Source organism: Haliotis rubra, unplaced genomic scaffold (genome assembly GCF_003918875.1).
Source record: "Haliotis rubra isolate DU_JTF1 unplaced genomic scaffold, ASM391887v1 Scf162, whole genome shotgun sequence".
In the NCBI taxonomy this organism is placed as follows: Eukaryota; Metazoa; Mollusca; class Gastropoda; order Lepetellida; family Haliotidae; genus Haliotis; species Haliotis rubra.
This window is the reverse complement of record NW_025765581.1, coordinates 1,305,510-1,321,308: the sequence shown is the minus strand read 5'-3', so window position 1 is coordinate 1,321,308 and position 15,799 is coordinate 1,305,510. Positions and strand designations below refer to the sequence as shown.

General features: G+C 39.9%; 1 protein-coding gene across 1 annotated transcript in view; it reads left to right on the top strand.

Moving 5' to 3' along the window:
• The window catches only part of LOC124271669 (phosphatidylinositide phosphatase SAC2-like), a 411,520-nt gene that overhangs the window by 328,396 nt on the left and 67,325 nt on the right, over positions 1 to 15,799 (top strand).

The window sequence follows — 15,799 nt, the reverse complement described above, 5'->3', positions numbered from 1 at the left end:
AAGGGGCAGACAACTCTATCTACATGTCATTGTTGTGACAAGCTGTGGCGTGAGTGTGCCAGGCTCTGTTAGAAACAGGCTGGCTGATGGTGTATACATGATACATATTATCATGACTTGCTTCTTGCTTGATAAATAAGTTCTCATCAATGTGTCGTTACTCCATCTTCGTGTCAACGCGTGGTGTACGCGTCAACTGGGGAATTGTGCTCATAATTTAGATGATGTGTGCGTTGGTGAAGACGAAGGCATAGTTGAGTTCAAACTTCTTTAGTTACATGACAAACAAATACACAACACATACATAAGGGGAGCGGGGTACCTGCTCAACCCCAGGGCGTTTCCAACGAGAGGCATTATCCTGCTCGTGGTCGCCCCAACAGATAGTCGGAATACTTCGAACTCGTACTCCTTCACTCTCCTCATTCACTGTCTACATGTGAGCATACCTAGTATATATATATACAGTTTTTGACAACAATGGTCAGGCGACGACTCATCAATGGACAGACAGAAAAACAATAGTACTTCCTTGACCAGTTGATGTGATGGCAGACACGGCCAAGGGGGATTACCAATGGAGGTGATAAATGTCAGACTCTTATACAATAATTAATGGGCTGACAAGTCAATTTACAATGCGGTAGTGATAAGGATGTACAGTAGTGATTAAAAATACAGCTTAGCGTCATTTATATATTACAATAAAGTCTCACATGTCTTGAATACATAGGTTTGGACTTTTTAAATATTTGGACGATGGCTGTCCTGAATTAGTCACTATAACAACTTCCCTCTGCTCCGTAAAGCTTGGACCCCAAGCTTAAATAAATTGAGTCCAACTGATAGGAGTGAAGCTATATAAATACCAACAGCTCAGATCAGTAAATAATCACAAAGGAACAATTCTTAAAGTCATTGAAATCTCATGCAACAGATATGCCTATGCCATGACAGTATAGGAGTGATCATCTTGCCAGTCTGATGTGTTGTAATGTACATTTCACATGCAGGTATTTACTGCATTGGACAGATTCAATAAACATTTCATTAAAAAGATCTTTGAAATCAGGGGTGAGATAAGTCTGAGGTGAAGTAGAGCGGCCGTCTCTATCTCCAAGCACTATTAATAACACCTACGTGTTAAGGTTGAGACCTATCTTATCCCATTGCTAAATTACAATTGTTAGTGAGAAGCAAGATTTTTAGTAATAAGCTAGAATTGAGAGTTTTAGAGTCTCAGTACCAAATAATGACAGTACATGTAATTAGCGTCATAAAAAGTACACATAAACATCTCAGCAAATATTTCGCATTAAGAAATTTGAAACCAGGAGTCAAACTTTACCGTGCGACTCAGACGGTACTTGTGGGTACTGTTGCCCGTTTAAGTACGATGGGTGGGTGCTCTTCCCGTGTCTGTGACGGAGCTTTCCCATATAGTGTGGGTGCTATGCCCAATAAAAAATAATAATCCTACAATGGGTGCTATTCCTGTGTCATTGACAGAGCTTGCCCGTATATTGCGGCTGCTATGCCCAATAAAAAATAATAAATAATCCTACTCTGACTTCAAAACTCTAAAATGCTGAATATTGCATGGCTGTTAATGTCTTCCTAATACTGACACATAAAATACATGTGTGTTTGTGGGTGGCTGGGCCCAAGAATATCCCTATTCTGACTTCATATTACAGAAGTAATTTGGAGCACATGGTTCACATGCAAAAATACATGAGGGTATAGGCATAAGAAAGTAGTAATGTACTGACTTGTGATTGAACATACCTGGTTGCACTTATCAACAATAACACATTGTATATCCTGAACTGAGTCCATTTAAGAACACACAGATAAGTAGGTCCTGATGAGCAATCTTGTACACAATGTCCATCTTGAAGATGTCCTTGAGGTATTTTCTGTATGAATACAGGATCTCCATAATGATGGCTGTGATCAGATCTCTGTGGGAGAGACACAAGTACTTGCTTGGACTGTGGTATCTGGGTGTTTCATCCTTAACTTGTAGGTTGTCCATCAGGTGGTTGCTGTATGATGCACCAGTGAAGATGGCGGCGTTGAGGATCCATGTTGATCAAGACGCTTGTAATCTCTTCAAGTAGACGTAGAACTTGGGGAATCATCCTTGATACATCATGTTAATGGTAGGCATATAGAGAGGTTTTCAAGATCGGGAGTAAGCTAAAAAGTTACTCCAGCCGGATTCTAACACCAATTTGTCAACGCGTGGTGTACGCGTCGACTGGGGAATTAGCTCATAATTAAGATGAAGTGTGCGTTGATGATGACAAGGCATAGTTGAGTTCAAACTTCTTTAGTTACATGACAAACAAATACACAACACATACATAAGGGGAGCGGGGTACCTGCTCAACCCCAGGGCGTTTCCAACGAGAGGCATTATCCTGCTCGTGGTCGCCCCAACAGATAGTCGGAATACTTCGAACTCGTACTCCTTCACTCTCCTCATTCACTGTCTACATGTGAGCATACCTAGTATATATATATACAGTTTTTGACAACAATGGTCAGGCGACGACTCATCAATGGACAGACAGAAAAACAATAGTACTTCCTTGACCAGTTGATGTGATGGCAGACACGGCCAAGGGGGATTACCAATGGAGGTGATAAATGTCAGACTCTTATACAATAATTAATGGGCTGACAAGTCAATTTACAATGCGGTAGTGATAAGGATGTACAGTAGTGATTAAAAATACAGCTTAGCGTCATTTATATATTACAATAAAGTCTCACATGTCTTGAGTACATAGGTTTGGACTTTTTAAATATTTGGACGATGGCTGTCCTGAATTAGTCACTATAACATTCGTGTCAGTATCACAGAATTTCTGATGACCTTGCTTGTGGATTCAAGGCCAGAATAGTGCCTAGCTCCTCACAATGGTCAACGCTGTCTTGATTCCAGTAAGGATAAAGGTCCCCAGCCACCAATACATGTTGTAAGATAGTCACTGTGGCTTGGTGGAAACTTTGTTGTCTTATCTCAAGATTTTGGACCAGTGAAGATCCAGGGTAAAATTGGTCTTCAGCAACCAATGCTTGTCCGTAAGAGGCGACTAACAGGGTCAGCTGGTCAGGCTTGCTGACTTGGTTGATGCATTCCATAGAATTCAAATTGTGTAGATTGGTGCTCATGATGTCAATCACTGGATTGTCTGGCCCAGATTAGATTATTTACAGACCACCGTCATATAGTTAGAAAAGTGCTGAATGCAGTGTCAAGTAGCAAACAAGCAAGCAAACAAGCAATCTTATGTACATGGATTGATGCTCATGGTGTCAGTCACTGGATTGTCTGGTCCAGATTAGATTATTTACAGACCACCGTCATATACTTAAAAACATGCTGAATGCAGTGTCAAGTAGCAAGCAAACAAGCAATCTTATGTACATGGATTGGTGCTCATGGTGTCAATCACTGGATTGTCTGGTCCAGATTAGATTATTTACAGACCACCGGAATTGTCTGAATGCAGGTCAGTAGCAGAAAACAAGCAATATGTACATGGATTGAGCTTATGGTGTCAGTCACTGGATTGTCTGGTCCAGACTCGAATTGGAATTGTCAAAGCAGATCACAGGAATATCACAGGAAAATTCCTTTAATATTTTCCAGGTTTCATCACCAGCTTTGAATAGCGCTGTGGTGTTGAAAACTGGAAAATAATATAGGAACGCTTGAATTTTCCTGTGATCCTTTATTTGTTTCTCTCAGTATATATGGAATGCACGTCAATGGCTGTTTGTTGTAAGGGTTTTCTAATTAATATATATTATCAACAAAAGATTAGGGGACTGATAGTGAAAGCATAATGGTGATAACTGTTAATTAGTTTTGGGGATGTCTGTCAGGTGATACACGCGCAACATACCGTGATATGACCGTCTATAAGCCGAATTTTGAGGACCAAAAAAAGCAGTCTGTAGAAGGGGGTCGTCTTATCCATGAGTTACACTTTCGTCAAACTTTTTTCCAGGGGTAAGAAAACAACATCGTATCACTTCGCGTGAACAAACAACAGAAGACGACTTTGTCAGTAGAGACGTCAAATTTGCAATTAAACATCACTAGACAAGATCAATTACCATTTAAGTTATAAGTTGTTTTTGCTGGGCATTGTTTTATTTGCAGGGATTAAGATTACCGTGCGTATTTGTCTCGCATTACAAAAGCCGAAATAGCAATCAGCTGTGCACACGCTTCCCGGCGAACAAGTTCAAACATGCACAATAATATAACGGGACGAATTCTGACGCAGTCATCAGTAAAATATAATACAGAATACCGTTATTTAACCCAAAGAAATATATCCTAGCATTGTGTAATTTTAGTTACAGTTTTTGCTCTATAAATTAATTAAGATTACCGTGCGTATTTGTCTCGTACACAAAGCCGGAAATAGCAATCAGCTGTGCACACGTTTCCCCGCGAACAAGTTCAAACATGCACAATAATATAACGGGATGAATTCTATTGATTGAATACTATTATTTAATCAAAAGAAATATATCCTAGCATTGTGTAATAGTTTTATGTAAAAATATATAATCAACACTAAGGTTATATCGGACCATCATGAACGTGGTAAGCACGCGACATGGAACGAGTATGCGTAATCAGTTTGTGATTGTTGAATGGGGTAAAATAAGCAAGCCAGTTTGTTGCTACAATAAATATGATATTTAGAGAAGCAAAATATATTATGCATTTTCTGTCAACTACACTTCGTTTCGATCCATGAGTAGACACAATATATATGACAGTGAATTCTTTGAATAATGTGGACCAAAGTTATAATTATTGGTAACTGCCAGTTGTCTGTGGGATGAGTTTGTCGCGTGTTTATTGTTAGTGGACTATTTTTCTTATTGTCATATATATATATAGATGAAATATGGACACTTAAATAATATATTTTGAAACAAAAGTTGACTTCAGTTTTTATTTACCGATGGTACTTTTTTCTCTTGAGTTCACATTTCCATACTCACCGATTTCACAAAATGGCGTCCCGTTGTTGATGCAAGCAGTGATCGTCGGGATATAAAAAGGAACACAAACACATGTTGCCACAATACACCGGTAATCTTTATTATGTAATATTCTCACCAACACTTACGCTGTATATCCACTTTCCAAATGGCGTCTCGTTGTTGATGCAAGCAGTGATCGTTAAAAAAAGGTAAACAAACACCGGTAATCTTTATTATGTAATATTCTCGTAATGGTGTCTCGTCGTTCATGGAACATACTTACCGGGTACTCTGGTCTCTGTTGGCAGCGACCCATCGCGGGGGGGTGGCCTATCCATGAGAGATATGTTTTGACACTGATTTTGAGGGTCAAGTTTGGGGGTCGGCTTATCCATGGGGTCGGCTTATAGACGGTCATATACGGTACTGTCTGTTAACTTGTCCGTATTGTCCGTATGTATTTGGTTGCCCTTGGTATTTTCTGCTAGAAGTGCCCCTCAAATTGGAAATATTGGCAGGTCGTGGGTACAGGGGTTCTGGCATATGCTCTCTGCCCATGAATATCCCATTGTTGGAGACGAGTCAAAGCACTTACCAGGCACTTAACATGTGTCCTTGTTGAGTGAGTGAGTGAGTTTAGTTTTACGCCGCACTCAGCAATATTCCAGCTATATGGCGGCGGTCTGTAAATAATCAAGTCTGGACCAGACAATCCAGTGATCAACAGCATGAGCATCGATCTGTGCAATTGGGAACCGATGACATGTGTCAACCAAGCCAGCAAGCCTGATCACCCGATCCCGTTAGTCGCCTCTTACGTGTCCTTGTTGAGATAATCAGTGATAATTTGGCATGATGTTGTCTGGCATTGACATCATACAGTTAAAGATTTCCTACCAAATTCTTTGTTTGAGTCTGGACCAGGCAATCCAGTGATCAGCAGCATGAGCATCTATCTACGCAATTGGGATATGATGACATGTGTCAACCAAGTCAGTGAGCCTGTGTTAGCTCATTAGTTCTTTATAGGAGCGCACACTTTGGCCTCTGTTTACATAATGTTCTGTTCATTCAAGACGTGAAATTTCATTGTTAGATGTTGCATTCAGATGCAGTGCCATGGAATTGTAATTTCGATTGATACATCAATAACTACATTCAAATCTACCAATGACGATGCGGGTTAGTAACCCAAGCTTGTTGTAAAAGGCTACTAGGATCAGGTGGTAAGACTCACTGACTTGTTTCACATGTCATTGTATCCCAATTGTATAGATCGATGCTCCTGCTTCACGATTATTTACAGGCCTCCGTCATATAGCTGAAGACATTGCTGAGTGCAGCGTTAAACAACAAACCAACATTCAGGTCATTATTTCTTAGAGGGTTGTTAGGAGGGTTGTTGGTGGTATACAGTATTAGGAGTGAGTGAGTGATTGAGTATGGTTTTATGCCGCTTTTAGGCCAGACCAATTTTATTTCTTGTTTTACGGATTTTTGTCCTCTGAAAACCTAAAGGCAGGAGGGGAAAAAATAAAATAAAAATCACCAGTGAAAGCAAAAAACCCACATGAGTTTCCATGGTAACTCTTTTGGTTTGTTTATATCAACTAAACATAAGTTGAGTGAGTTTAGGTTTCACACTGGTTTCAAGAGTATTTCACTTATATCACATTAACATTAAGATTTTATTTTTTTAACGGGGAAAATTAATTCTAATTTTTTTTCTCATTCTTGAAAAAATACAAGAGGTGGATCCATAAAACAAGAAATAAAATTGGTCTGGCCTTAGCATTATTCCAGCAATATCACGGTCTTCAGTGTGATGAGCGGACGCTTTAACCACTAGGCCACCCCACCGCTCCAGTATTGGGAAGATGGATACCTGGACAGGAATGAGTTGTGGGTCTGCTAAACATTGTTTTGCTACTCCGGTTCCCAGGAAAATATATCTCTTGAGGCAGGACACATATTTTGTCTCCAACGAAAGTCCCAGACCCCTAAATATTAATTAGTTTGTCGCTTGCATGCAGCCATCGTGGAGCTGGTGTTGAGATGGATGTTCATGTCCTGTTGTCTCCTGTGTTGGCCTCCGTCCAGGATACAGACGCTGCTGTGTTGATGCATGGGTGACATGTTAATTGTCACATATGTCACGCTGAACTGCACCAGGAAGTTGTGTCACGCACAGAAATTTGAGACAAGTTTTGTTTGTTTTTCTCGATGCAAATTCTTTAGGTTTTAAGAAATATACATACACAAGGAAACATCAACTGTTCCTGTATCTTTTAATTAAAACAGATGATATGTTCTGAAAAGAAGGTGAGGTGAAAAAAACTGACCCAATATATTGTAATTGTGTTAGCAGAATTTCAATGAAAGTGGCACCATATTGCTGGTATATTGCTGAGTGCGACATACAACTAACAAACCTATGAAAATGCTCACCTGGTGTTACCTGGCGTCATCACTGATTCTCAGTGATCCTTTCCAATAATTGTCACAAATGTTTTGTTCCGATTGGATTTGGTTTTGCCAGAAAACTGAGGCTGATTTTTCTCTGCTGACAGCATGTAATATTTATTATAATAACACGTTATTGATATTTTTGTGGTTATCAGAATTGACAGTTTTGTCTGTGAAGTGTATACAGCAGTTTTAATTTATAGTGAGTGAGTGAGTGAGTGGCGGATTTCTTTGGTGACAGTATGTGTTATACTGACTGACTGACTGAATTTGGTTTTACGCCGCTTTAAGCAATATTCCAGCAATATCATGGCGGGGGACACCAGATATGGCCTTCACACATTGTACCCATGTGGGGAATCAAACCAAGATCTTTGGCATGACGAGCGAACGCTTTACCATTTGGCTACCCCACCGCTCCTATAACACATACTGGGGCGGTGGGGTAGTCTAGTGGTTAAAGCGTTGGCTCGTCATGCTGAAGACCCGGGTTCGAATCCCCACATGGGTACAATGAGTGAAGCCCATTTCTGGTGTCCCCCGCCATGATATTGCTGGAATATTGCTTAAAGCGGCGTAAAACCAAATTCAGTCAGTCAGTCAGTATAACACATACTGTCACCAAAGAAAAATCAGCCTCTGTTAAACATTAAATATCAAACAAGTGAAACCAAATAATTGTTGGCGATTAAATAAGGCGTGTGTCACAGAAGTTATCATTTCTTCACCTATTAACCAAACATCTGTTGAGTTATAAATTTACATGAAGCCCATTTCTGGTGTCCTCCGCCGTGATGTTGCTGGAATATTGCTAAAAACTATGTAAAACTAAACTCACTCACTTTACTTTAAAGATTATTTTTGTATCACAGTCAGTTGGAAGTTGATAATCCAGTTTATGACTAATTCATTGTGACAGTGGGTGAGGCAGTAGTCCTTTCTGATATTATCTAAGGCATTCTGGTTTGTTCTTGCATATTACAATTTGAGATGATGTTCTTAAACGTTGGTTTCCCCGTACAGAAAATGATCAAACTCAGTGCATCAACAGTTTAGCAGACCTTTTTCTTGTAATTAACAACATAGCACAGTGGTTCGTTACAAATAAAAATATTGCAGATCTTGTTCTTGTAATTAACGTTGGGTAGCATAGTGGTTCATTTCAAGTCCTAGGTTCTAATCTCTAGTGTATAATTGAAGGAGACCACTCTTTGAATCTTTGAGATTGGTGCTGTCCCTCCAGTGGTAACTGGATCGGGTGGTCAGACTTGCTGACTTGGTTGACATATGTCATCATATCCCAATTGTGTAGATCAATGCTCATGATCACTGGATTGGCTGGTCCAGACTCGATTATTTACAAACCGCTGCTATATAGCTGGAATATTGCTGAGTGCAGCGTTAAACAACAAACCAACTAACCAAACCAAGTTGATCTGAAAACAGTACGTTTTAGCAAACATAGATAATAGTAAAAGAGCCATTTTTCGAAATAAACGTTAAACACGTTGGCTAGATCAGTACCGGCAAACTAATGCTACTGGTGACCCTTGTCCAGCAATAAACGGCCCCGAGTGGGATATCGTCCAGACGCTATCATCAATGTGACGTTCCCTCCAGCATATGCAATTACGGTAATTTCTTGTTGAGAAGCAATATGGAGGGCCGTGTAAATCAGGCATTAATGTGTACACAAGTAGACGAGCTCCCCTGATTAAACCACAGCCAGTATTCACCTCAGTGTGTTGCTATCCTAATTAGTGCATAGATTTCTGCGATAATTTTGCTCCCTCGTCTGGCAGTGTGTATGATAGAGTCAACTGACAGGGATACCGTCACTCGGGATGACCTCCGAATTGGTTTCAGCCTGATTGGGAAATGGGTGTCGTTGAGTCTTGTTCAGAGGATAGTCTTTGACCCGGGTAATGGTGGCAGGCTGTCAGAAGACGCACTGATAGCGACAAGTAAGGAGATGATGATGACTGTGGTGATGACAATGACGATGATGATGATCATCATCATGACACTGCCAATGATGACAATGATGATTACCATGATGATGATGATGATGATGATGATGACACCGCCAATGATGACGATGATGATTACCATGACGATGATAATGAAAGAGTGAGTGAGTTTAGTTTTACGCTGCACTCCGCAATATTAGAGCTGCATGGCGACAGTATATAAAGCATAGTGGAAGGGTTCCATTGCTCCCTGTCGATGGATGGATCCATGTGCATATTCATTCTAAACTCCTTTGGGAATGTCCCCTTGGGCTTCATGTGAAGTGCTAGGAGGTCAACGTTCTCATCCCACTGGGTACCCATTTACTGCAGGGCGAAGAGCTAATTTCAAACAAATTGTTTGCCTAAGCTGACACCACATGTGCTTCAGTGTTAGTAATGCCTGAGTGAGTGAGTATGGTTTTATGCCACATTTAGCAATATTCTGAGCAGGGGACCCCAGAAATGGCTTCCATATTGCACCCATATGAGGAATCAAACCCAGGTCCTCAGTGGGACGAACAAACGCTTTAGCCATGAGGCTACCCACCGCCCCAGGAAGGTCTGAAGACCTAGAAACTTTCAGGAATCATGCTGATAAACACAGTCACCCACTCAGCTACAAATGATAGGTTGTAGGGGAAGTTTAAAGTATGTATGATTGCACCCTGTCATTCTGCTCCCGAAGAATTGATTCTATTGGCCGTAATATGGGGGGTTTGTGTCATTAGAGCGGCAGAGTGGTTTCTAGAAAGGTGTTACTTTGGTTTAGGTCATGGTGAAAGAATTAAACGTGTATGAGAATTCAGGACATCTTGTTACATGACCTCAACATTTCATTGATGTATTGGTACTCAAGGTTTTATCCATTTGCTCAAATATTTAAAACTAATTAATGGTTGTTATTATATTTTCTTATAGATGAACAGTGTATTGAACTGTCAATAAACAATTACAAAATTGAAGTAACACACGTTATATTTGGGATTAAACATTCTCGGTAAAGTAAAACTCTATTATTTTTGTTGGGTTGAGTGACATCCAGTATTCGAACACCACGGTAGCTGAGTAGGTTAGGTAGCTGAGTAGGTTAGGTGGCTGACTCTGAGAGTGTGGTTGAATCCCGGATGGGACTCAACCCAACAAAAGTACTAGAATGTATACTTTACTGGGAAAGTGTAATCCCAAATATAACATATGTTACATTTGACCACTTATTAAATGGCATTGTGTATTAAAAAAAATGAAACCCTAATTAGACTTTTTAAATTAGAATTGCATTCTCCAATTTTCCAGCTATAAGACAGTTGTCTGTAAATAATCAAGTCTGGACCAGACAATCCAGTGATTGACATCATGAGCATCTATCTAGGCAATTGAGATACAGTGACATGTGTCAACCAAGTCAGCGAGCCTGACCACCTGATTCCATCAGTCGCCTCTTATGACAAGCATGGGTTACTGAAGACCAATTCTAACCCGGATCTTCACGGGTCAAAAGTGATAAGGCAATCCTTGGGCTTCGGTGTGACGACCAAATGCATTTACAACAGAGCTACCCAACTGCTCCTATAGCTCACAAAAGAGATAGTCACGATATGGTTGAAATATTGCCGATGTGACTTTAAATCTTAACTCACTCACTCACTCACTCACAAAGGAGAAAATTACACTACTCAGTCTTCCGATGGTGCATGAGTTTACATCAAAATGGCTGCTATGAGTTGAGATTGTTTTCAGAGTAGTTGTGTAGGAAGTGTTGATGTTGTCTCTGATCACAAGGCTAACATGTGGATTTTTCAACAGGAATACTCAAGACCTTTTTAATATTTGTATTCTATTAATTATTTTTCTCACTTAATGGAGACCAAGCCTTTAACACTGAATAAAAATCACTATGTTTATTTACATTTCAATGACAGACTGACATTTCTGACTGAAAATGTCATTTTTTATTGTATAAGTTGTTTTCGTCACGATATGGCTGAGATATTGCCGATGTGACGTTAAATATTAACTCACTCACTCACTCACTCACTGAAAATGTCAAAACCAGAACAAAACAACTAAACAAAAAAACACTTAATTTTTCTAAGCAAAAATTGATGACACGCTGAAATTTGTATGTGACAACTTGAAACACTAGAGAAAGAGAACAATACCATCAGTGACATAAAGGAATGCTTGTGTAAATAGTGACAGTGGAACCCATCGTCTGGAACTCCAGGAACCAGAGAAATAGTTCAACATCTTGGATTTGTCTGTCTACATTATTATCATCTAGCTAGGAGACAACAAAAAGCAAATGTATTACATTGCGTATGTGACATGAGACATTTATATAATCAGAAATAGAAATGGAACCCATGACATTTATCTGCGTATTGACCGACTAACTTCACCTAGCTGGAGAGTGCTGCATTAAAAACACACAAACAAACATTATCACATGACATGATTCAATAAAACAAGTAATGAAACATAGGAATGCGATATAAATCAGTTTCTGTCATCTTATCATCCACGCAATCAGAAATCCAAACAAGTTTTCTCTGCAATAAATTTTGTTAACAAACTATAACCATCAGAGGTATTAATAATTAATGTCATCCGATGGGCTTTTTACTTTTTTGTCTGATTGTTTAGGTTGAAATTTATTAACACACCCTTTGTAACTTTTACATCTTTATGGCTAACCAATCAGAAATGCATATAGATACTGACTCAAAGTTTATTTCTCCTGTTCTTACAGACAGTAGTAGCCTGGTCTTTTGTCAGGCTTAGTTGCATTAGTTTGCAAACTGACTCACAGCACATATAAAAACCCTCACAGTGTTGGACAGCAGGGTAACAAACAAAGCCTTTTGCCTTTTAAATATATTGAAAAAAGTCACCCAATGAGATCAGAATTGTATGTACCTTTGGAAAATCTAGATTTGACCCTTTAGGGTTCTAGCTTGACAGTAATGGCTGGCGGAAGGAAAATAATCTGGGTCAGGGACTGAGAGACAGACTAGGTAAAATTAAGGGAGATAACTCTCATCTGAGGCCATCTGACAAAACAGGAAATCAATTTTTATCAGCCTTAGAAACGTTTCCCCCATCAATTCCCATTTTGGTTTATTCCTAGCATCATGAGCTGATGGCATCAGAGGTGGTACTGCGAAGTTACAGGTTCCGAAGCCGTTTGTCTATGATGATTTCAAACCATTATTGCCAATGATAGCGATTGGGTCCCCTGTGATAGAGAGACATTATGAAAGAGTGTTATTATCAATTTTGAAATATTGTCATTTGAGGCAATTGTTAGTGGCGGTGACTCCCATGAATATTTTGCATCTGTCAGATTGGCTGATCTGTATTGATGCTTGTGTTGATGTATTGCGATGGCTAGACAGTAGGGGTCAGAGGTCAGTTTCAAAGGGCAAAAGGTCATTATTCTTGTCATTTCCTTTCTTTTCTTAGTAAGGTTGTGAAACATACATCGGCAAAGTGGGAAAAGTCCTTTTGTCTACTGTCGATTAACTTCTTAAAGGGGGAGCATCATATAATATTGACGTCAATTACGTTTATTTCTGAGAATTGTTTTTCTGAGGTGTATTTTGATTTATCATACCTTACACATATAATGTTAGATTTTGATTGGCAGACAGACAGACAGGTTTATTGGGTAATTTAGGCCCAAGGTCCATAATACATACATTTGGCAAAAGTAAATACATACTGATTAAAGATGAGTATAGTTTAGTATTAATTAATGTCATATTTATTTATTCCTTATATGGCAGATTTTGATTGGGTGGTACACTTTCTACAAATTGAACCTGTGAAAATCCTGGTTAGAATTGGTCTTCAGCATCCAATTCTTGTCATCGGTTGTCAGGCTCACTGACTTGGTAACACATGTCATCGGGTTGTCAGGCTCACTGACTTGGTTGACACATGTCATCGTATCCCAAATGCGTAGGTTGAAGCAGATGCTGTTGATCACTGGATTGTCTGGTCCAGACTTGATTATTTACAGACTTCCTCTTTATGGCTGGAATATTGCTGGGTGCAGCGTTAAGCAACATACAAACTGCAAATTGACTTTTTTTCTGTATGGCCTCAATAAGCGCTCCTAATGTAAATTTTCTTAGCTCCAGGGTTGCTTTGATTACACAATGCCATTTAGAAAGTGGTCAAATGTAACATAACTTCCACGGTGGCTGAGCGGATTAGGTGGCAGACTTTGTGTGCTGGCGATTAGGTGGCTGACTCTGAGGGTGTGGGTTCGAATCCCGGATGGGACTCAACCAAACAAAAGTACTAGAATCTGTACTTTACTAAGAAAGTGTAATCCCAAATATAACATATGTTACCAAGGGTGCTTGTGATAAATACGGTCACCATTTAAGGATGAAGTTTTGTGATCTGAAGTAAAAGATTATCACTCACCCACTCTACTTCAAATGTCACTTCACTCACGATCCCTATTTGAAATATTGCATAAAATGTTAATTATTCAGAAGAATATAATTTAGGGAAAATCAAATCATCCCTGCCCCTTTAAAAGACACAGGAACACAAATGAGCGTGAATCCATCATTGATGCAGGAGACGAGAGTCAGTAGCTGATCAGTCAGTCCCCAGAGAGAATTCAGATGGCCATGATTGATGCCAGAAAAATTAATATGTAGGGATAAACTGACAGCCATTCTCTTTATCCTACAGGCAAATGTGACACGTATCTTAACTTTCAATATGATTTCATTTCAAAACTATTTTAATTCTATCACAATTTGCTTCCTCGGTGACAAAAGTTTGACTTGCTCCAGGGAATAATTCTTGCCTTATATTTCATGAGTTGTGTCAAGGAAATTAAAGGGCAGCGGGTTAGTAAGTCATTAAAGGGCTGGCGAGTAAGGTAAATGTCCCGAGTTTGATTCCTCTCGTGAGTGCAATTTTTAGTAAAGTTTTCCCCTGCTGGAACAGGGCTGCATTAATGGCTGTAAACATCTTCTTTATTGTTTGTAACAGCCATTCTTGAGTACTTCATCTGATGAAGAAGTAGCGGGTATTGTCGTTATATACGTCTTTGACACAATAAAGAAGTCATTATCCTTAAAAGTTTTATGTCTTTGAGTTCTCCCAGCTTCTAAATGCCCATCGAAGACTTAATGTTTAAGATACCCGCTCACTGTAGAATTTAAGGTTAGTGTGCAGTAGCCTGGGTTAAGAATATCTCATTTACTGTATAAAAAGTTGCTGCTATTCAGTGAGCTTGTTATCTTGCACTGGCAGTATGAGTGGTGGAAGGGAGGTAACTCTAATACATAATAACACTCTATCGGTAAATCTTGTAGAGATTGTATGTGGGCTTCACTGGTATGTTTCACACAGGTTTTATAGGGCTGATGGTTGCCAAATTTGCTTTGTGGCAAATATTTTGTTTTACTTGTAGTCAAATAGTCAGAAGTGGAAGATTTCACACTGTGGAAGAGTGTACCTGTATCCTGGCATCATCTGTTTTAGCTGACATGCTCATTGAAAATAAACGAACATTAGAACAGTTATAATGTGGTACCTACATGTTAAATATTCAGAAGCTTCCCATGTTCTGAGTGTGACGGAACACTTTGGAATTAAGTCTGAATGGCCTCAGGTAGATATATCCCTGGTGATAGATTCCTTGTTTGCCTACCTACTGGCTCGCTTCTCACTCACCAGTATGTCTGTTTCTGTTGACAACAGTGGTCCTCACTCACTGTCTTTTTCTCTCTCTCTCACCCACCCACCCATTCACTCACTCTCTCTCTCTCTCTCACCGACCCAACCACCCACTCACTGTCTCTCTCACCCACCCACCCACTCACTCACTGTCTCTCTCTCTCTCATCCACCACCCACTCACTCACTCAGTCTTTCTCTCACCCACCCACCCACTTTCACTCTCTCTCACCCACCAACTCACTCACTCACTGTCTCTCTCTCACCCACCCACTCACTCACTCTCTCACCCACCTACCCACTCACTATCTCTCTCACCCACCCACCCACTCACTCACTGTCTTTCTCTATCACCCACCCACTCACTCACCCACTCACTGTCTCTCTCTCTCACCCACCCACCCACTCACTCACAATCTCTCACCCACTCACTGTCTCTCTCTCACCCACCCACTCACTCACTGTCTCTCTCTCTCTCGAGCCCCCATTCACTCACTCACTCACTCAGGTAGTCAGGCTCTCTTGTTTGGTTGAAGTATGTCATCATATCCCAGGTCCACATCAATACTTGTAATGTCAGTCACTGGGTTGTCT